General features: G+C 43.7%; 1 protein-coding gene across 5 annotated transcripts in view; it reads right to left on the bottom strand.

Annotated features, from left to right (window-relative positions):
• The window catches only part of LOC138769910 (carnitine O-palmitoyltransferase 1, liver isoform-like), a 43,734-nt gene extending 34,758 nt beyond the window's left edge, over window positions 1-8,976 (bottom strand). For 4 of the 5 annotated variants that reach the window (XR_011359347.1, XM_069948643.1, XM_069948645.1 and 1 more), the window contains exon 1: window positions 2,856-2,958. The gene's annotated coding sequence lies outside the window, so the exon portion shown is untranslated. Of the gene's footprint in view, window positions 1-2,855; window positions 2,959-8,675 lie in introns of those variants that run through there. The other variant, XM_069948644.1, reaches the window with a different exon arrangement.
• Window positions 8,977-21,563: the final 12,587 nt, after the last annotated feature.

Below are 21,563 nucleotides of genomic sequence, written 5' to 3'. Positions count from 1 at the left end.
ACAAAAAGGACTTGTTGTAATGTAGATGGGGTTTGTGGCACGGATCGATATGTTAATGAAGTGCCAATGTAGTGCTCCATGTCACGGGCTGCACTACGGACGTGTGAATGAAGCCTAACATGCGACTCCCCAACTGTGGCAATACTAAAACGCTCATCAGGCCCTGACAGCGTGAGTTGTAGTTTTGCAACAGCTGGAAAGCAATAAGCTTAGAACACTTAGATCAGGGATGAAGAGCCCTGCAGTTATTGCAAAGCTACAATTCCCATCATACCTGGACAGCCAAAGCTTTAGCTGTCCAGGGATGATGGGAATTGTAGTTTTGGATGACTTAGGGAGTATATCCTGACATACACCTCTCATATTCCACAATATAACCATACAGAGCCACATAACTGCAAAACCACTGGAGAACAGATACCACTGGATTTTAATGGGGGTCATTGGGTTTCCCTGTTGTGTCTGTTCAACTGACAGGTTTTGACTGGACAGAAAGATACCAGTGTGTTTGGACAAAATGTACTGCTGGGCATGTACCACTGTGCAACGCCTCTCCCTTTAAGTGTATACGCTCCCAAATAGGAGCGCATACAGTTAAATGTGGTGCTGTATTTGCCAAATCAAGGAGTCATTGTCTACAAGCCCCTTCAATCACTCTTGTGGCCAAAGGTAGAATTATACCTCTGGCCACAAGAGACTGGAGAGGAAGAACCTGTGCAGCAGGTAAGTATGGCTTTTTTTATCTTCAGTTTTTATGGTCAGGAAATACTGATGGTTTCCTAAAGCGTCCTGAAAGACTTCCGAGTATTTTCTGACTGTAATAACAAACACAAATGTGTGCATGGGGCCTAAAGGACAGAATACTTACTTCTTCCCTTTCCCTCAATGCTGTAGCTGTCAGATCTTACACTTGTTTCAGCCCTCCTTCCTGAAAGGATACAGCAAGAACCCTGGACATCATCAGAAGCCGGTACATTGGGGATACAGCAAGAATTGGAAGACCTGACAGCTGCAATGCTGGGGGGAGCAGGACAGGTCAGTATGGTGGGGGAGCAGGACAGGTCAGTATGGTGGGGGAGCAGGACAGGTCAGTATGGTGGGGGAGCAGGACAGGTCAGTATGGTGGGGGAGCAGGACAGGTCAGTATGGTGGGAGAGCAGGACAGGTCAGTATGGCGGGGGAGCAGGACAGGTCAGTATGGCGGGGGAGCAGGACAGGTCAGTATGGCGGGGGAGCAGGACAGGTCAGTATGGCGGGGGAGCAGGACAGGTCAGTATGGCGGGGGAGCAGGACAGGTCAGTATGGCGGGGGAGCAGGACAGGTCAGTATGGCGGGGGAGCAGGACAGGTCAGTATGGCGGGGGAGCAGGACAGGTCAGTATGGCGGGGGAGCAGGACAGGTCAGTATGGCGGGGGAGCAGGACAGGTCAGTATGGCGGGGGAGCAGGACAGGTCAGTATGGCGGGGGAGCAGGACAGGTCAGTATGGCGGGGGAGCAGGACAGGTCAGTATGGCGGGGGAGCAGGACAGGTCAGTATGGCGGGGGAGCAGGACAGGTCAGTATGGCGGGGGAGCAGGACAGGTCAGTATGCCGGGGGAGCAGGACAGGTCAGTATGCCGGGGGAGCAGGACAGGTCAGTATCCCGGGAGAGCAGGACAGGTCAGTATGGTGGGGGAGCAGGACAGGTCAGTATGGTGGGGGAGCAGGACAGGTCAGTATGCCGGGGGAGCAGGACAGGTCAGTATGCCGGGGGAGCAGGACAGGTCAGTATGCCGGGGGAGCAGGACAGGTCAGTATGCCGGGGGAGCAGGACAGGTCAGTATGCTGAGGGACAGGTCAGTATGGTGGGGGAGCAGGACAGGTCAGTATGCCGTCTTTAATTGTTTTACTACACAGAAAGGCACATAGAAAATATTTCCATTTTCCTTGAAAACCCCCTTTAACTTAAAAATTTTCCACTCTGAATCTTTACTAAAATTTAAACAGTGTCAACTGTTCTGTCTGCGTCAAAGATCATACGGCAAATGGTTACAGAGCAAAAAGCAGAAACAATAATAAGAGGGATCTACGGAGTGACTATTTATCTGCTGTAAGTGACTCCGGTCGCAGTAGGTATAAATGGGTCGCACTTAGAGATGAGTGAACCTGGAGCATGCTGGAGTCCATCCGAACCCGAACTTTCGGCATTTGATTAGCGGTGGCTGCTGAAGTTGGATAAAGCCCTAAGGCTATGTGGAAATCGTGGATATAGTCATTGGCTGTATCCATGTTTTCCAGACAACCTTAGAGCTTTATCCAAGTTCAGCAGCCACAGCTAATCAAATACCGAACGTTCGGGTTCGGATCAACTTTGCTTTGGCTGTCCAGGCATGATGGGTATTGTAGTTTGGCCACAGCTGGAGGTTCCCCCTAAATACACCAGAAATCCGATCACCTCTCAGCAGCGCCACTATGTGGTCGAGCAAATAAAAAATAGCGCACATAATACCAGGCGTGTAGCTGTCATGTGATGTATGCGGTATCATGTGACACGTCACTGACCAATCGTTTTAGTGACAGTTACTGCTGGTACACGCCCACCTATAGGTGCCAATTATCAGCTATATACTGTACCAGCAGTGACACATAGATATAGGAGTCTGTCATCATTGCATGAAGGGAAAGGGGGGGCTGTTATCTGTCACCCAATGTTATAATTACATGGCTATGACGTCACACAGCCTGTCATTGATTAAAAGCAATACGTCACGAGCTCCCCCATCACATCCACTTGCTGTCAGTCAGAACCAACAATAACAAACACTGCAGTCACTTCGGTAACGGACGGTACCGAGTACGGGCATCACAGGACTCACCACACGGGACAGCGCATGAGCCGGGAGGTCTCGATTACCGCTGAAGGGATCGCGCATGCGCAGTCCCAGGTGGAAGGGAAGCGACGCGCACAGGAAGGTGGCGCGCCTGCGCAGAGGGGTGCGTGCGTGACGTCACCGGCAGCCTCTGCTTTCAGTTATAGCTGTAAAAGCATAGAAGGAAGAATGCGCGTATAGTAATAGACATAGGAAGGAGTAATGAGGGAAAGTGGGGGAGGGGTGTAAGGGATGGGCTTGTTTAAAAGTACAACTAGTTGAATGTCTTTGGTCCAGTGCTCTGCCCTGTGGCTGGTGATAAGAGGGCTGGGGGATGGTGGTAGAAGAGGATCTGTATATAGAAACTACAATTCCTATTGTGTCATGATGGTGGTTGTAGTTTAGCAACACATGTAGAGCCAGGTGAGCTCTGAAAGATAGTATAGCACAGGGGTAGGGAACCTTGGCTCTCCAGCTGTTGCAGAACTACAACTCCCATCATGCCTGGACAGCCGAAGGCTGTCCAGGCATGATGGGAGTTGTAGTTCTGCAACAGCTGGAGAACCAAGGTTCCCTACCCCTGGTATAGGATATTCTATCAGTGGCGAAACTGCAACGTGTGACTGTAGCATTAAAGTAGAAAGAAATACAAGCAGTGAAATAAGTCCTAATAACTAGGTACGTGTGCATAGTGTGTGTTCCTATCAGAAGAAAGAAAAAAGCGAAAAAGTCTTTTGTGGAATAAGTCCGATAACAAATCCTTCTTAATGCATGGCATGTTGCACTACCACAATGCTTAGGCAGGTGCTACACCCAGACCCAGCATAGGTTTAGAATGGGAAAAGGGGGGGGGGATCCATAATTTATTTGATAAGTTTACATTTTTTTTCCAGTCCTTCTAAAGGACTCCTATAAGTGATCAATACAATTTCACTTGCTTATACAGATCAGCTTATACTGTGTCCATACAGTGGCAGGCTGTAATAGAAGATTTCTCATGGCAGCCATGGAGGTGTAGAGAAGGCCTTGTGCTGCAATGGCAACCAATCAGCTCTCCACTATTGTGTTGCAGAGAAGACTGACCCGATCTCTGGACTACTAACGTCTGTTCTGCCACTGTCCACATTGACAGAGCTGTATATATATATATATATATATATATATATATATATAGTGGTGCCTTGGATTACGAGCATAATTTGTTCCAGGACCGTACTTGTAATCTAAATCCACTATTAAACCAAAGCAAGTTTTCCCATAAGAAATCACTGAAATGCAGACAATTGGTTCCACACCCCAAAAATAGTGATTTTATATGCTGAATAACGTGTAAAAAAAATGAAACAAACATTTGAAAACAGCAGGATATGTGATATTATAAGTTACTGTACAGTATAGCAATCAGCATGTGGAGTATAATGTATAGTAAGTGCATAAAGCTGAAAACAGCTGCAATTTGTAGATACAGGATGGAATTGTAGATCCCCATAATGCAGTAGCGTAGTACAACAGGCTAGAATAGAGAAGCAGGGCTGCTGTCAGAGGTCTGTGTGGTCACATGACAGCAATGGGGAAGGGGTGTGTTCAGCATGGACCAATCAGGACTGACAGACTGCAGGAAGCATGAAGGAATCAGCAGGGCAGATGTGGTCACAGTATAGCAGCCCTCTCTGTCCGGGGAGGGAGGGGTTACAGCTATGGAGAGATTACCTCCACAGTCCTGTCCCCTGATGCAAGCCCCAGCCTGAAGTGGATCTGCTATGATTTGGAAGGTGAGGGAGACTTCCTGGGTCAGAGTACAGGGCTGTAGACCCCGCTATGCAGGCTATGCCCCTCCCCCACTCGCCCTCCCGCCCAGTACAGGGAGCTCTTAAAGGGGTTATTCAGTGTGGGGGCACTTTTTTGGGGGGACCGGGGAGGAGCTGGCTGAAATAAAAGACGTCCACTCACCTCCCCGGTTCCAGCGGCGGGTCCCGCATCACGGCGCTCCGGTTCCCGGCCGCTTCCGGGTGTCTGACGCCGCCCGAGACGCTATGTCTCAGGGCCGCTCAGCCACTCATTGAAGGAGGCGAGATCCGAGCTGGAACCAGGGAGGTGAGTGGACGTCTTTTATTTCAGCCACCTCCTCCCCGGTCCCCCCAAAAAAGTGCCCCCACGCTGGATAACCCCTTTAAAGCAAAGCAATGCTCTTAAACCAAGTCACAATTGTGAAAAACTGTGAACTCTTAAACCAAAACGCTCTTAAACCAAGTTACCACTGTACCACTGTAGTACAATATATATATATATATAGTTAGTTAGATATACAGTGAAACCTTGGATTACAAGCATAATTTGTTCTGGTAACCTGCTTATAATCCAAATCACTCATATATCAAAAAAAATTTCCCATGGGAAACAATTCATACTCAGACGATTTGTTCCACAACCCAAACAAAGGTAGGTAAGGTGTTCTGTATCTAAAAAGAACACTATCAGTAAGGAAGGGGTTAATCAGTTAACTCTCCTCCCACATACAGTATCAGGATGGCGACATGGGGGGCCTTCTATGAAGAAATCTTGTTCATTTACTGAGTTACAATTTTTTAAAATTGTTAGTTTGTCTTGCAAAATTGTTAGTTTGTGTCGCATGTTGTTTACCCAAAGGTCTGGAGAAGGCTTGTCTCCCAAGGCTGTTTCATACCTCCTTAATACTGCCATAACATACAGCTACTTTATGGGGCAATAATAAGTTAAAGGAGTTTAAATTAGAAAGAAAACACAGCTACTTTCTTGCACAAACAGCACCACCCCTGTCTTCAGGTTGTGTGTATTATTACAGCTCAATTCAATTCGTGGAACTGAGCTGCAAAACCCACACCTAAACTGAGGATAAGAGTGGTGCTGTTTCTGGAAGAAAGTGTATATGTTTTTATAAGACAGAATAACCCAGAAACCAGCTCTGAAGTTTCACCAGCGTTTGCGGGGAACAAGGAGAAGACAAGAAGGCATTGTGGAGCGTGGAGAGGTAACATACTTATTTTATTATTTTCTTTACAGATTCATAAGCCGACAGCCGTGCATCTCTATTACACATAGTGATGTGCGGTTGGCAGAAAATAGATTTTAGGTCAGAACCAAAAGTCACGATCTGCCAATGATTGTTGTCATCGGCTGATCATTGTCTTTATTTCATGGAGCGATAATCTCCTCTCTGTGTAATAGGGCCCTTATTCCTTTCCATCTGCTTCCTCTTTTTTGTTAAAAAAAAAAATTAATAAAACAAAACCACAGGATCTGACTACTGTTTGTAGTCTGTAACCATGGAAACATATTGCAGCAGCAACAAAATGTAGCAGCAGTAGCAACAAAATGACTCAGTTCACTGGTTGTCATTTCTTGGACAATTTTTGGTAGGTACTAACCACTGCATCCCAGGAACACCCCACAATGCCTTCTGCCTTCACCTGGTTTTAATGTTATGGCAGATGTGGGTAACTTAGTGCTGCTGTTCTCTCCAGTGCATCATGGCCTCCCTTGTCTATGACCATAAAACCTGCAATCACTTTAGCTGCGGGGCATTGAGCTGGGTGTGATATGGCATAATGTACAGAATTACATGATGGGAATACAGGGCGGAGGGCGGACATGATGTCCAAAGGTAGAAAACTGAAAAATCTATGTATTTTGTAATAAAGTAGTGAGAATAGAGAGGACTCCCAGTCTCTGCATTGTGTTTATTATATCCCTCAGAGAACAGAACTGGCTACTGGTTATACAGCTTACAGCCATGCTCTATACATGTACACCGTCTTGTTGCTTAGCAACGTACCACATAGCCTGCATATTCATTACATATTTGCTATGAAGGTTATATACAGCATTGAATTGTCAGGTCTAGAGGACAAACTGTAAACGTTCGCAATGAAGGTGTCACGTGTCGGCGCTCTGCACACCTGGTACCTGGTGGCACCTGTATCTAAGCACAAGAATATAGGCGTTGTACATTGTATGCATAGGGATATCACATAAGAGCTACCACCTACATCCCCCCCCCATCTATTTATAATTAGCAGCCCTGCCGCCACTGGTTAATAACGCCCCCCATACTGTGCAGTAACCTGTCCATCTGTGGTAGGCGGGCAGGAAAGCTTATATATACTATATATATATATATATATATATATATATATATATATATATATATAAAGGACTACAATCAGAATGCACACACAACTAGTGCTGCAGCTGGATAACAGTGGCACCATATTGGAATCAGGGTTTCTGTGGTTACTTCATATTGTAATCAGATTACAGATCCTCTTTTTCAATGAAATGGGTCAGCTCTGTGTTATGTTCAATGCTGCAGACATAGGCAAAAAGCCTATGATACATGCCTCTTAGCTGATGGCTTTGTAAAGTTATAACATCATGTTTTTACTTCTAAGTTCAAGAGTTCTATAGACTGGGTTGAGCTGCAGCATGCACGCTAACTCCCTCCCCCACTTTTCCCTGCTCAGCATGGATTGATATACAGGGCTTGGCTTCCAACACTGAGCCCTGCACATCAATCATGCAGAGCGAGGAGGTGGTGGTGGTGGGGGGGGGGGGGGTGTAAGTGTGCATGGTGCAGCTTAGTATAGATTATAGGAGCTTAGAAGCAAAACATTATTTTATAAGGGTATGTGCACACAGAGTAATTCAGGCAGAATTCCGCGGCGGAATTTTCTGGGAATTCCGCTGCCGCTGCTGTCCGCTCAAAGAAGTGACATGTCATAGGAGCACATATGGCACACTGAGACAATCAGGATTCTTCCGCTGTGGAATTCAGCATAAATTACTCAGTGTGAACATACCCTAACTTAGCAAACACCATCAGCTAAGAGACAACAGTTTTTTCTCCATCTCCAGCTATCATGTCTATACCGAGGATGGTATAGAGCATATAAACACTGTTACTGTCACACTGTCACATTTAGATTTACATATTGAAAAGGAGCTATAATAGCAGCCATATTAGATATAACAATGCCATCCTTACAGCGTTGGGGTACACTATTTGTTCAGAAATATCTTTGGTTTTCTTTGGGATACTCTGTAAGGGGGCATTCACATGTTCTGCAAGTACAGTCCATGCACATACGATGTGCTATGGGCCGGATTTTAGAACATTTTGAAACTTTACGCTAAATCTTCGACACTGCCTTGTCAGTACAGTAGCGCGAAGTTTCAAACTGTTTCTAAATTACTGGCATCATCCTGAATCATGAAGTCCGTTCTATAGCACATCGTCCGTATATACAAATAGTGTCCACGGAACGCGTAAATGTCCCCTAAGGGTAGGTTCACACATACTAAATGTATACATATAAATCTTGCTGCTAATTTTATCATTGACTCATCAGCAGAAGATCCACATCTAATATCCAGTTTGCTACCCAAGCCTTGCATCTTACTCTACAGGGGCTTGTTGGTGCATCTGCTGGGATACACCACCCCGGGCACACGCCAGCCCCCCTCCCTGCTACAGTACCCTACCCTATGACGGATCATCTTTAGCTTTATACTTCAGTCTACATGCAACTTCTTACAGCTAAGGAAGCAATAAACTGTTAAAGCTTTTTGTGCAGACTAGCAAAACAAAACCAGATGCTTATATGTTGCATTTCCTTTAGGTCATATGATAACTGTGAGGAGATATCAGAATCAGAAGTAGCCTTGCAACACTAAAAGGTGTCTACAGATAAGAAGAAGAAGTGAAAGCCATTCACTATCACACTTATCTCATGATTACGGCCTATATCCAGGTCCGCTTTATCTCCGTCTTGTCGCCCTTTCCCTTCTTACCTTAGTACTTTGACAATTCCTCCAAGCAAATGAAAGAAAGAGAGTAGAGCCGATAGGAGATCCAGGGTTTAGCCCGCTTCACTCTCTGATAGGACTATGGGAGCTCCACCAAACAGGTTGGACGTGTTTGCATTAATCAAGTCAACGCCTCGGATCTTCACTTTACCAGTGTGACATGGGAAAGGCAGACATGACAGAAGCCGGGACGGAGGGGATGTTAGGGAGGAGTGGCTGCTAGACACAGCCTGCAATGTATGTCCCAGTGCAAGCAGCTGATGGAAACTCGGTGTTTGGTTACTGGTCTATAATGTGTAACTGGAAATTCTACAAATACACCCACTGGGAGAATATAACCTTTGGTCGAGTGCCTTTTATCACTCTTATCTTTTTATAGTAAGGAAGTACCTTAAAGGGGTTATTCAGTTTAAAGTAAAATTTATGTTTGCAAAGAGATTAATGATGGCCGTCCATATTGAAACATCTGGGCCTCAAGGTAAAAGCCGTACCCGGTGCACACCGCCGATGTACTCTTATATGGCAGTAGGATGTTCTGGTGTTCTCACCTTGCAGTGCCCCTATGTGACACACACATTGCCCCGGGTACTCTGTATAAAGGCCACAAACATACATAATACAGGTGGAGTAAAAACTCATCATAAAAACAAGAACGGAGATGATAAAATTATAGAACTGGCAACAATACTGAAGAAATATTGGATCTGGGACAGTAAACAGGGCCACGTGTGGAGACATTTATGATACCCATATCACTCCTATCTGATATGCATCTTTCCCATCATGCCTGGATCAAGCTTTAGCTTTGGCTGTCCAGGCATGATGGAAATTGTAGTTTTACAACAGCTGTAGGGCCGAAGGTTCCCCATCCTTGTAATAAAACAGGCTTCTACTTGTATAAACATAGTTATAGGGGGATAGAACCCAGGAACTTGGTTGAGGAAAACAAAGGCTCCACTGCCTTATAAGAAGAGGAAAAAACAAAGGGCGACAGCGCTCCATGGCGAGGATCAAAAGGGCAAGGTGAAAAAGGGATAGGGGTGCACGGCAACCCTCACCTGATGTGGTTGTGCAAAGGGAGGCACAACACTCTGCAGCGTATATATCAAGGACCGCAGCCACTCCCGATATCCAACAGGAAACAATGATGCAAACAACCTCCAACTCCAGACTACACGGATTATGGGGCGCAGGTCCAACTTGAGATCGAGGCACAGTGAGTAATAAAAATATATTTTATTGTGGAGACTCAACGCGTTTCGGAACCGCACCGATTCCTTTCTCAAGAGTCATGATACTGATAAAACAGAACAGCACTATATATCACAAACCAAGATGACATCAAAAGGGGAGGAGGACTCAGAACCTCCCACTTCAATCAACACAGACACCTGTAACACCAATAAAAAAAGGCATATAGCTATATACTACATTGCATTGAAATACAATAATATATAAGAGTATATAAAACGAATATGTATATAAATAAAAATAATATGTGTAGAAAATGTATAAAAAAAAAAAAAAAAAAAAAAAAACCTTTAAAAAAAAAGTATAAAAAAAAAAAAAAAAATTTTCAAAATTTTTTTTTTTCTTTTTTTAAAGGTTTTTTTTTTTTTTTTTTTTTTTATACATTTTCTACACATATTATTTTTATTTATATACATATTCGTTTTATATACTCTTATATATTATTGTATTTCAATGCAATGTAGTATATAGCTATATGCCTTTTTTTATTGGTGTTACAGGTGTCTGTGTTGATTGAAGTGGGAGGTTCTGAGTCCTCCTCCCCTTTTGATGTCATCTTGGTTTGTGATATATAGTGCTGTTCTGTTTTATCAGTATCATGACTCTTGAGAAAGGAATCGGTGCGGTTCCGAAACGCGTTGAGTCTCCACAATAAAATATATTTTTATTACTCACTGTGCCTCGATCTCAAGTTGGACCTGCGCCCCATAATCCGTGTAGTCTGGAGTTGGAGGTTGTTTGCATTATAAGAAGAGGGAGATTCTCGGGCATGTGACTAAGAACCATTGTGTTGCACTACCTGAACAAGCAGCCTTGACTCCACAGTTGGGCTATGTTTACACAACGTAAGTTTTGTACTAATCAAGGCAGTTGTTGGCGATTTGCAACAACGGCCGTGATTCATACAAAACTTACATTGTACTGCAGTCAGAGTACACCTGCCACCTACTGACCTGGTATCATCTGTAGTGACATGTTTCTTTTCCCATTTCAGTTGCTGTGGAGTCAGGTGACTATATGAATGTTTTTTTTTTTTACTACAGAAAACCATTGTCTAGGGGTCCCCCTACGCCATATAACACAGACTATAGTCGCTCGTGGTGGGGTCGGCCATCCATCTAAGGTGAACGTCAGCTACTTTATTAACAGATTTATTATGTGCATCTTTGCACAAACTACTGTGTGGCAGTACTCCACTCTTACCCTGGCGTCGGTTTTTAGCCAAGTTTTGTTAGCCACAAAAATTGCGCAAGCACAGATGGAATGCGCAGATGAGTTTTTTGCGCAGCATGGAAAAAATGGGCAAGCACAAAAAAAAAATAAGCAAAAAATGTGGCCCTATATGTCCAATATAGTTTTGCCACCTTATCGTCTGCTATACCTCTGGGCACCTATTCTTGTGCAGTCAGCAGAATTCTGCATGACTTCTGAAAGCAGCTATGTATAGGAATGGGAAAACATGGGGTTTGGTTACTGTTCTATAATATGTAACTTGAAATTCTATACGTAGAGCAGTATAACCTTTGCTCCAGTGACTTTTATGACTCTTTATCTTTTAATAGTAAGGTGCCTTAAAGGGCTTACGCAGTTTAAAATAAAATGTGTTTGAGAAGAGATTGATGATGGCCGTCCTGGCAGATGAGTATATTGAAACATCTGGGCCTCAAGGCGAAAGCCGTACTTAGACTACACAGTCATTGCACGTCATTGATAGCAGTAAGCTTTGGGCCCCAATAACCGCCACCTCTACACCCCTAATAGCTTCATCCTGCTCTTGGTACTCTGTATAAAGTAATACTCCCTTGATAAGGCTAGGTGATGTGATTTTACCTACTTGCACCGTACCTATATGAATACACCTATATACTGTCCTCTGAATTAGGAGATGATCAGAGCGTGATCAGAGGGTGACAGACAGATGGTTTGGAAGAAGGAAAGGAATGCTGGCAGCACGTCAATGAGAACAGCTCCTTAAAAGTTATCATTTGTAGTCACAATACACAAGGAAAAGAGAGCCAGTAATCTATAAACAATTTATGGAAAATAACACATTGTGCTAGCTTGACTGCGCAGTACAGGAAACTGTTACCATTTATGGACTGGCCTACCAGAGTGTGACATGTATGTGTCTTGTGACTTGGAACCCTGCCTGTATTGAATGTTTACATATTTCTTATGAATAAACTATGCATGAGTAGTACCGCCCCATATTCTGACTATAAAATGTGATTACCATAATAAAACTTGGGCCATTATCCAGGCTTATAATCCTGATACATTGTCTTATCTGTGTCTGTGTTTTATAAGTGATGAGTTAGTAATACTGCAGGTAACAGCTCCTATACCTGGGTAGTTGACTTTTCTCCATAGAGACGGGTCAAAATCTAAATTTAGACTTATCACCCTCTAATAGGGAAATATGCTTATATGATACATTAGACATACACATTTTATTATAGTTGATATGTTGTACATCCTAATTCATTGTGACTGAGTAAGAACAACACTGGATCTGTCTAATATACTGAAATAAAGATTGGTTATTTATCACTCCCCATCTAAATCCCAGTTCATTTTTGCAGGTGATAGATGGCCAGAGCCTACTGCCCTCTACCAAGCCTTTTTAGATTCCTTCAGTTAAGACAGGTGGTGCGGGCTGAGTTTGGTTTGAGGTCAGTCTTCTAGCCTTGAAGCTTTGGTATGTACAGAAGACTTGGACAAGTGATAGAAAACAGAGGGTGGTCATTGATTGAACATACTCAGATTGAGCAACAGTTACTAGTGGGGTACCACAGGGGTCAGTATTGGGTCTACTCCCTTTTAATACGTTTATTAATGACCCAGTAGAGAGAGTAGAATCTCAATTTTTGCAGATGATAATAAATTGGGTAAAGTAATCACCAAAGAGGAGGATAATATCATATTACAGAGGGATTTATAGAAGCTGGAGGCTTGGGCAGATAAACGGCAAATGAAGTTTAATGTGGATAATGTAAGGTTATGTATTTTGGCATTTTGACGGTTATGTGCTAAATAGTAAAACTGCTTCCAAAAAGAATCTGGGCGTATTAGTGGACAGCAAACTCAACTTTAGTGATCAGTGCCAGGCAGCAGCTGCCAAGGATAATAAAATAATGGGATGCATCAAAAGAGGCATATATACTAAGGATGAGAACATAGTTTTGCCTTGTTATAAATCACTGGTCAGACCACACATGGAATACTGTGTACAGTTTTGAGCACCGGTATATAGGAAGGACACAGCTGACCTGGAGCAGGTGCAGAGGAGGGCAACAAAGGTCATTAAGGGAATGGATGGGTTACAGTGCCAGGACAGGTTATCAAGCTTGGGGTTATTTACGCCAGAAAAAAGACGTCTTAGGGGCGATCTGATCACAATGTACAAATATATGAATAGACAGTACAGAGATCTTTGTAGTGATATTTTTACTCCTAGGCCTGTAACCATGACAAGGAGGCATCCTCTATGTCTACAGGAAAGAAGATTTCACCATCAGCATCGACGTGGGTTCTTTACTGTACAAGCAGTGAGACTGTGGAACACTTTGCCACATGATGTTGTCATGGCCGATTTATTAAATAAGTTCAAGGGAGGCCTGGATGCTTTTCTTTTTTAAAAAATTTAATAAAATTACATAATATGGGCACTAGATTATATGTGATAGGATGCTGATCCAGGGATTATTCTGATTGCCATTGGAGTTGAGAAGGAATTTTCTCGCTGTGATGGGGCAATTGGCATCTGCCTTATAGTGGTTTTTACCTTCCTCTGGATCAACACAGTAGGGTTCCTTTAGGTTGGATGAACTCTTGGCTTTTTTCAACCTTAATAACTATGTTACTATTAGAGATCAGCGGACCGTCTGACTTTTGGTCCGACAGCATCGGCGCTCTCTCATCATGCCTTTGATCCCAGCTGCATACTTGCGCTCCCGCGAATATGCGGCCAGGATATTCCAGGGAATTCACCAGGGATTCCCTGGAATATCCTGGCCACATATTCCCGTGAGCGCAAGTATGCAGCCGGGATCAAAGGCATGATGAGAAAGCAAACTGCTTTCGGACCAAAAAAATCTCAAGCCCTCCAGTACTTATCAGCTGCTGTTTGTCCTGCAGGAAGTGGTGTATTCTTTACAGCCTGACACTGTGCTCTCTGCTGCCACCTATCCATGTCAGAAACATGTCTGGAGCAGTAGCAAATCCTCATAGAAAAAAAAAAACCTCTCTTGCTCTGGACAGTTCCTGACATGGACAGAGGTGGCAACAGAGAGCACTGTGTTAGACTCTGAAGAATACACCAATTCCTGCAGGACATACAGCATCTGATAAGTACTGGAATGTTTTAATTTTTTCTTTCTTTAAAAAACCATTATCTTCATCCAATGCTGGTCACCCTCCTCTGCTTTTCCATTCACCTTTTCCAACTATAGCTGTCATTTTCAGAGAAGGTAGCCGTCTTTTGATCTGTCCAGAGTAGTTCAGACCATATTATTATTTTTATCTTTGTAATCCATCTTTATTACTTTATTACTATTTTTTCTGACCTTCTGTAATTTCTAACCCCAACCTCTGTCCATTTTTTCTTGTCAGCAGAATAGTAAATGACTTCTGAAAGCGACTATATATAGGAATGAGGAAAACAAACTAAAAAGCAATAAAGCAAAGTTGTTGAAATGTTAAATCCTGTAACTGTTTACTTAGATAAAGAGATTGACGTTATGTGAAAGGGTAGGATGGTATTTATGACCTCTAATGTCAATGGCACCAAGGCAGGAAAGATGAGTCTAGGTTTATGACCAGCTACCTCCCCCCCTGGTATTTAGCAGGTCAGACAGAGGAGAGGTCAGTAGACATCTATACCATGGGGGAAGGGGAGGAAGACGTGAACAGTTGTATCTGGATATTCTCTAGAACTTACCAGAAAGTGAAACTAGAAGGAAAATAGTTGATTTAGAACTAAGCATAAACTTCCGTCGCTTCCGTTTATATTGCCTATTAGAGATAAGCATAAATTGAGCATGCTCAAGGCCAGTCGCATATATACATGTTTGACCTTCATATGGGTTCCTGACCCTGTTTGAGTTGCTTTCTTGACCCATGTTTACCTGGGCTTGTCTCTTTCATGTTAGCTTTTTGTTTAGTTGTTCCATACTTGACTCCAATTGGGGTGTGCTTACCCTGTCTATTGGTTCTCTTCTGTCCAAAATGTGTTTAATAAATAAAGAATTTATAAAAAAAAAAAAAAAAGTCTGTTGTTCAGCATTTGAATACTGCTCACTGAAAAAGTTGGATGCAACCCTAAGGCTGACCACTGACAACTCAGACCACAACTTCCTCTCCTTTATGATAACAAATTCTCGTCCTCCTCTTGACACCCCGACCTCACTCATATACAGGAACTTACATGCTATAGACACCCAACAATACTTAGACACTGTACAGTTATCATTGCCCCCCATCTCTTCCCTCTCCTGTCCTAATCTGGCTGCCAAACAATACCACGACACCCTCAAAATCACCCTAGACAAACTTGCACCCCCTATACCCCGAACAGCCCGACACAGACGGCCACAACCCTGGCACACATCTAGAACTCATTTTCTTATACCCCTATTCCACAGAACGATTATCGTTCATAAACTCGCTCCAACGACCGCTCGTTAACGATCACTAAACAATTTTTTTTTTTGCGAACGATAACACATAATGCTATTAGACGGTGTTCTAGGTGTGATGAACGTCTGTGGAGGAAATCCAAGACAACAGCCAACCTCCTACATTATAAGTTCATGCTTAGAAGCTACTCCTCTGCTCTTCACTCTGCTAAGCAATCCTACTTCACCACTCTGATCTCTTCTCTTTCCCATAACCCAAAAAGCCTCTTTGATAACCTCAACTCTCTCCTTAAACCCAAACTTCAGACGTCCATCACAAACCTCTGCGCTGAAGACCTAGCCCACTACTTCAAGGACAAAATAGACACCATCCGTCAGGAGATCATCTTCCAGTCCCCAAGTAATAGTAATCCTAGGGGAGCTTAGGGGCTCTCGGTGTCTGGACGTCCCGCTCAGCCAATCAGTGGCTGCGGCAGGGCAGCGCACTGATTGCCTGAGCAGGATGTCCAGCTGGGAGCCCCCGAACCAAGACGGAGCGTGGAGCAGGTAAAGTATGTACCTGTCAGCAGGGGTTAAGGGGGCTGTCACTTAGGGGCCTATTCCACAGGAGCGATTCGGCTCAATTCGGCCGATTTTCTCTCCATGGAATAGAGAGAACGATCAGCCGATGATCATGTCATTGGCTGATCGTTCATTTAGGTTCAGACCTAAAATCGTCGTTTGAATAGCGGTGCACGACGATTTCAGCAGAACCATACATTACCTGTCCGGGCGCAGGTCTTCTTCTCCCTGTCTCGCGAGCCGCAGCATTGGCTTCGGAGCGAGGCTGTCTGAACTGACAGACCGCTAAGCCAATCAATGGCCAGGACCGCCGTGGCCAGTGATTGGCTGAGCGGTCTGTCAGTTCAGACAGCCCCGCTCCGAAGTGAGAATCTGACCTTATAGTACTTTCCAGGGATATACTTCTGTTTTTGTCACTTTATGTGGACATCTTAACATTGACAGCATTTTATGTGGCTTTTTTTCCTCTCTCCTACTTCTTCTCAGTCACTTTTCCCTAAACTTCTAAGCTTGAAGCTTTGATTTACATATTCCTTGTCAGGAGGGATTACACACCCAGGGCCCATGAGAAGGTCACACGAGGTAATGAAGTTTAGTCTGAGGAACATCTTGTATGGAGGAGAGGCGTTCCGCTCAATGCAGATAGTTATGAATAGCATTTTCTGCATTTCTGTGGGATAGAGACATTTTCTTAACAAAGTAGATAAGTGTGTAGAATCAGGGATGTAGACTATATATAGTCACAGGGCTTGTGGAAATCCACAGAAGCTAAAAATGAGTAGACATGAATGTAATTTTACCAGGGGATTGAGTAGAATAGGCTGGGCCCCAGAGCAAATCTTCATATATCCTCCTGTTTCAGAGATATCTGGGTTGATAGTTTGTCTGAAAATTCTGTGAATAGTCAAATGGGCGTAACCTTAATTTTAATAATGGGAGTGACTACCAGGTGATGTGTGTGATTATACAGTCAGAGGGTGCGAATGTTTAACTTTGATGGGTGGGAATGCCTAATACACCCCATAGTGTATAATCCCACCAATGACCTAATGGTCACTTCCGCTATTAAAATGAATTGTACACCCATCTGACTATTAAGCAAATTGGCAGACAAACTATAAACCCAGAAGTCCATAACAAGAGACTGATAAAGGTGTGTAAATTATGGCTATTATATGGTAGAAATATCTCCTTATTTTAGTTTTGCTACGGGTCCTCCATAAGTAGGTAGATATGTCCCCTATTTTCATAATTTGTTAGGTGGAGACCCCTTAATTTGGTAGGTAGGTCCCCATAGGTAAGTAGGTCCCCAGTAGGTTTTCCTGAAAATAAGAATAAGGCCTAGTAGAGGATTCCTAAATAGAATTACTAAATATAAGGCCTCTCTGAAAGTAAGGCCTCCCAGAAAATAATGTCTAGTAAGAGGGTTGCACAATTCCTAAATATAAGGCCTCCCCAAAAATAAGGCCTAGTAGGGGGTTTGCAGAATTCCTAAATATAAGGCCTCCCCTGAAAGTAAAGCCTCTCTGAAAGTAGGATTTCCCCATTCCAATTAATAATGCATCTCCTTTTGTGCCAATACATAGGGGGCCCTTCAATAAGTGTTCAGGCACGATAGGGTGTGTGCAATGATGTCATTGTTTGTGTCAGAGTTGGGGCCAAAGGTCACAATTTACTCCTGGTTTCTTGCAGGTCTGAAGCTACCTGCGTTCTACAAAAGTGAGTGACAGAACAAGGAGCCAATGGCCATTTGGTCTGTCGCAATTTTGCTGTGTGCTGAAAGGAGTAATTTCACCCTAGAATTTTACGATTAGTATAGTATAGCTGCTTTATTTGGAAAACCGCACTACACCTGTCCACAGGTTGTTTATGGAATTGCAGCTCAGCCCTATTCACTTCAATGAAGATGAGCTGCAATACTAGACACAACCCATGGACAACATCGTGAGCATATGTACACACTATAACATTCTGGCCATGCTTTGGCACGGAAAATGGCTCAAAAATGCTATGAAAACTTTTCCTGGTGCTTACACATATTAGAACAGCCCTGTTCCCGCCATCTTCCTCCTGTCTACACACCAGCACAGGTGATGCAAGGCAGTGACATCATAGCACTGTCTATACTAGGATGCTGGTGTCCTTAGCTGCCCCCGACCTCTTGTAGGCAATAAAGCACACCTATGGCTTCCAAGGCAAGTGGTGGGTCAGTGAGCCAATGGCCATGACAGCTGGACTGGCAGTGATAATAGTTCTCACTGCATCACATGGTGTATTATACGGAGTGAACGCCATTTGTTCAAAGCACATTCATTACATTACAATACACTGCGGACAAATGGTGCCCCATAGTATTATGGAGGGGTCCGTGCACAAGCCCTTGTTATGTGCGTGAGCCCTAAGGCCTTCCGCTTGTAGCGTTGTTACAGCAGGGGTAGTAGATTAGCAATGGACAGCGTAACAATGAAAAGAAATTCCCAGCATGCTGTACTCTCCAAGCAGAAACCACTTGAGCAGGGTCTATAATCTGCGCAAGGTTTAATGATTTACCATGTGGAATGGAAAATAACTTTCAGGGAATGTCTGCGTTTCTAAGTGATCTGGAATGTATAGAAGCGGCCCCGGCTTATCATTCCTGTCACTGATTCACCAGTCAAGTACCTGCGTCTATCTCCCTGACTGTACAAACAGAATGACAACTCTCATCATCTGCCGGCAGTCATTTATAAGATGGAAAAGTTCTATGGAAATTCTATGTATATACAGTATATATATAATTCTTCAGCTTTAAGTATATTATGTCAGATGAGGAGGAGGGTGCAGCCTTGATATGGATTATACTGTACACTAAATAAAGCGACCCCATTACTATCTGACCGGATCAGCCTAATCTGTATCACAGCAGATTATGACTGTATCACTACCGCCTGTGCATAGCCGCTGTATACAGTCCAGCATAGGAGCAGCAGTATAGGATTTGCGCGTGTGGGAGGGGGCCTGTTTGGTTGTAGTTTTCTAATGAAAGCGGACAGAGTAGGATAATCATATAAATCACAGAAAGTATTAAAAATCGGATAAAATTTTTAAATTTTCAAATTACTTTAAAGGGGAAGTATTGGCAGGTTAGATGAATCTAACCTGCTAATAGCCCCCTAATGTACAGGAGACCCTGAGGATGAAGGTATCTCTCTTACAGTTAGCAGCTGAATCCACAGCCCGGAGCACCCTTAGGAGCACTGCCCCGCCCCCAATGCACTGATCACATCGGCTCGATGTGATGGGGGCGTACAGAACAATCAAGCAACAGCTGTTTCGCTCGCACTTTGCTTTTTCACAGCCCTGTTAAAAAGCGCAGTAGGTGCGAAACAGCTGTTGCTTGATTATTCTGTCCCCTCCATGTTACCTGTTTGGTGAAGAAATAAAGGATCAAGTTTGTTGCTACATTTGGTGAGTGCCACATCTATTTTTTTCTACGTATCCAATTTTACAACATGGTGAGTAGCATGTGTTGATGAGACAATGTTCACATATGATTGCCTGGTTGACAAGTGTTTATTGATAGGGAGGGCCAAGGACTTGTTGCATGGTGATATTTAATGATACATGAGGTCGGGAGTTCCGATAATCCGTTCCATTGCACACCGTCCATACAGTATATACAGAACAGAACGTGTGCATGAGGCCATAGTGTATGCAGCTAAGTATTGCTAGTGAAGAGGTTACTTTGACGCTGTTGTTAAGGATCTACACAGATTTGGCAAACTGAAGTTTAGTGTAGACTTTACTTGTGGATAGGTTGCGGTTTCAAGTAGAGATGAGCAAATCGCTCATCTAAACGAAACAAAGCACTTCATTTGATCAGCGCTCCGCTCATCAAGCCGCCGGCCTTTCAACGCTGCTCTACTCCCTGCCGCTCCTTCCAGGATGCCGGGGAAAGCTGCATCTAATCCTGAGAAACTACCCTCAGTTTCCCAGGATTGGATCCAACTTTTCCCCGGAGCAGCAGAGAGCGGCAGCGGCAGAGAGAGCAGCGCTGAAAGGCAGGTGGCTTGATGAGTGATTCCCTCATCTCTAGTTTCGAGCCACTAGACGCTAACTCCGACTTAAAGGGTACTCCAGCAAAAAATATTTTCTTTCATATCAACTGGTGCCAGAGATTTGTAATTTACTAATCTCCAGTAAAAAAAAAAAAAAAAAAAAAAAAAAAAAAAAAAAAAAAAAAAATTCCAGTACTTATCAGCTGCTGTATGTCCTGCAGGAAGTCATGTATTCTTTTCACTCTGGAGAGTAAAGGTTTTCTGTGGGGATTTAAAGCGACTCTGTATCCACAATCTGACCCCCCCCCCTACCTTCAGATATCTGCTTTTAATCCAAGATCTGTCCTGGGGTCCGTTCGGCAGGTGATGCAGTTATTGTGCTAAAAAACAACTTTTAAACTGGCAGCCCCGTGACCTACGGGAGTGGCCTAGATTGTGTATGCATTAGGCTGGCACAACCTCTCTGTCCCTCCTCCCCGCCCACCTCACCATTAGGAATGCTCCAGGCAGATTGCCTACTATTCCCCACCTGTGGCAGCCCGGCACATGGGCTGGATCGTTAATCAACTGTGCAGTGTTCAGCATACAGAAAATGTTCCAGTGGCATTTCTAATGATGAAGAGGGTGGGGAGGAGGGACGGAGGGGTGGTGCAAAGTTAGGGCACAGATACTCCCGTAGGGCATGGGGCTGCAAGTTTAAAAGTAGTTTTTTTAGCACAATAACTGCATCAGCTGCCAAATGGACCCCAGGACAGATCTTGGAGTAAGAGCAGCTATCTGAAGGTACAAGTGGTTTGGGGGGTCAGATTGTGGGTACAGAGTCGCTTAATACTGCTCTGGACAGTTCCTGACACAGAGGAGCACTATGTCAGACTGGAAAGAATATACCACTTCCTGTGGGACATACAGTAGCTGATAAGTACGGGAATACTTAATATTTTTTAATTAAAGAAAATGACAAATCTATGGCACTTTCTGGCACCAGTTGATTCGAAAGATTTTTTTTTTTTTGCTGAACTAACCATTTAAGCCAACAAAAAGTTAACTGTAGCAAAAGAATTCTTAAGGAGCTGATACCTTTTCTGACTGTGTGAATTTCCCTACTGGAATTAGGAACAGGTGCTTGTAGTAGAACTTTCCTTGGACAAACCTCCTAAATTCACACAATGCGGGGATTTACTATGTATTAGGCACAGATCTGTCCTTAGTTAAAGGAGGAACTGGACCATGGTACTAGATCAGGTTCAGAGGCACTAAAGAAGCAAAGTCTTCTGTTTACTATGGATAGACCTTCTCACAGGTATTGCTGGTTTAGAGGCTTTAAAGAGGTAGAAACTTCTCTTTATGTGGCTTGACTCTTACAGGAACTGTAGACCTGGTAGCAAGTT

This window comes from Dendropsophus ebraccatus, chromosome 12, assembly GCF_027789765.1.
Source record: "Dendropsophus ebraccatus isolate aDenEbr1 chromosome 12, aDenEbr1.pat, whole genome shotgun sequence".
Classification (NCBI taxonomy): Eukaryota; Metazoa; Chordata; class Amphibia; order Anura; family Hylidae; genus Dendropsophus; species Dendropsophus ebraccatus.
The sequence above is the reverse complement of the archived record's forward strand: the minus strand, read 5'-3'. Positions and strand labels throughout refer to the sequence as shown.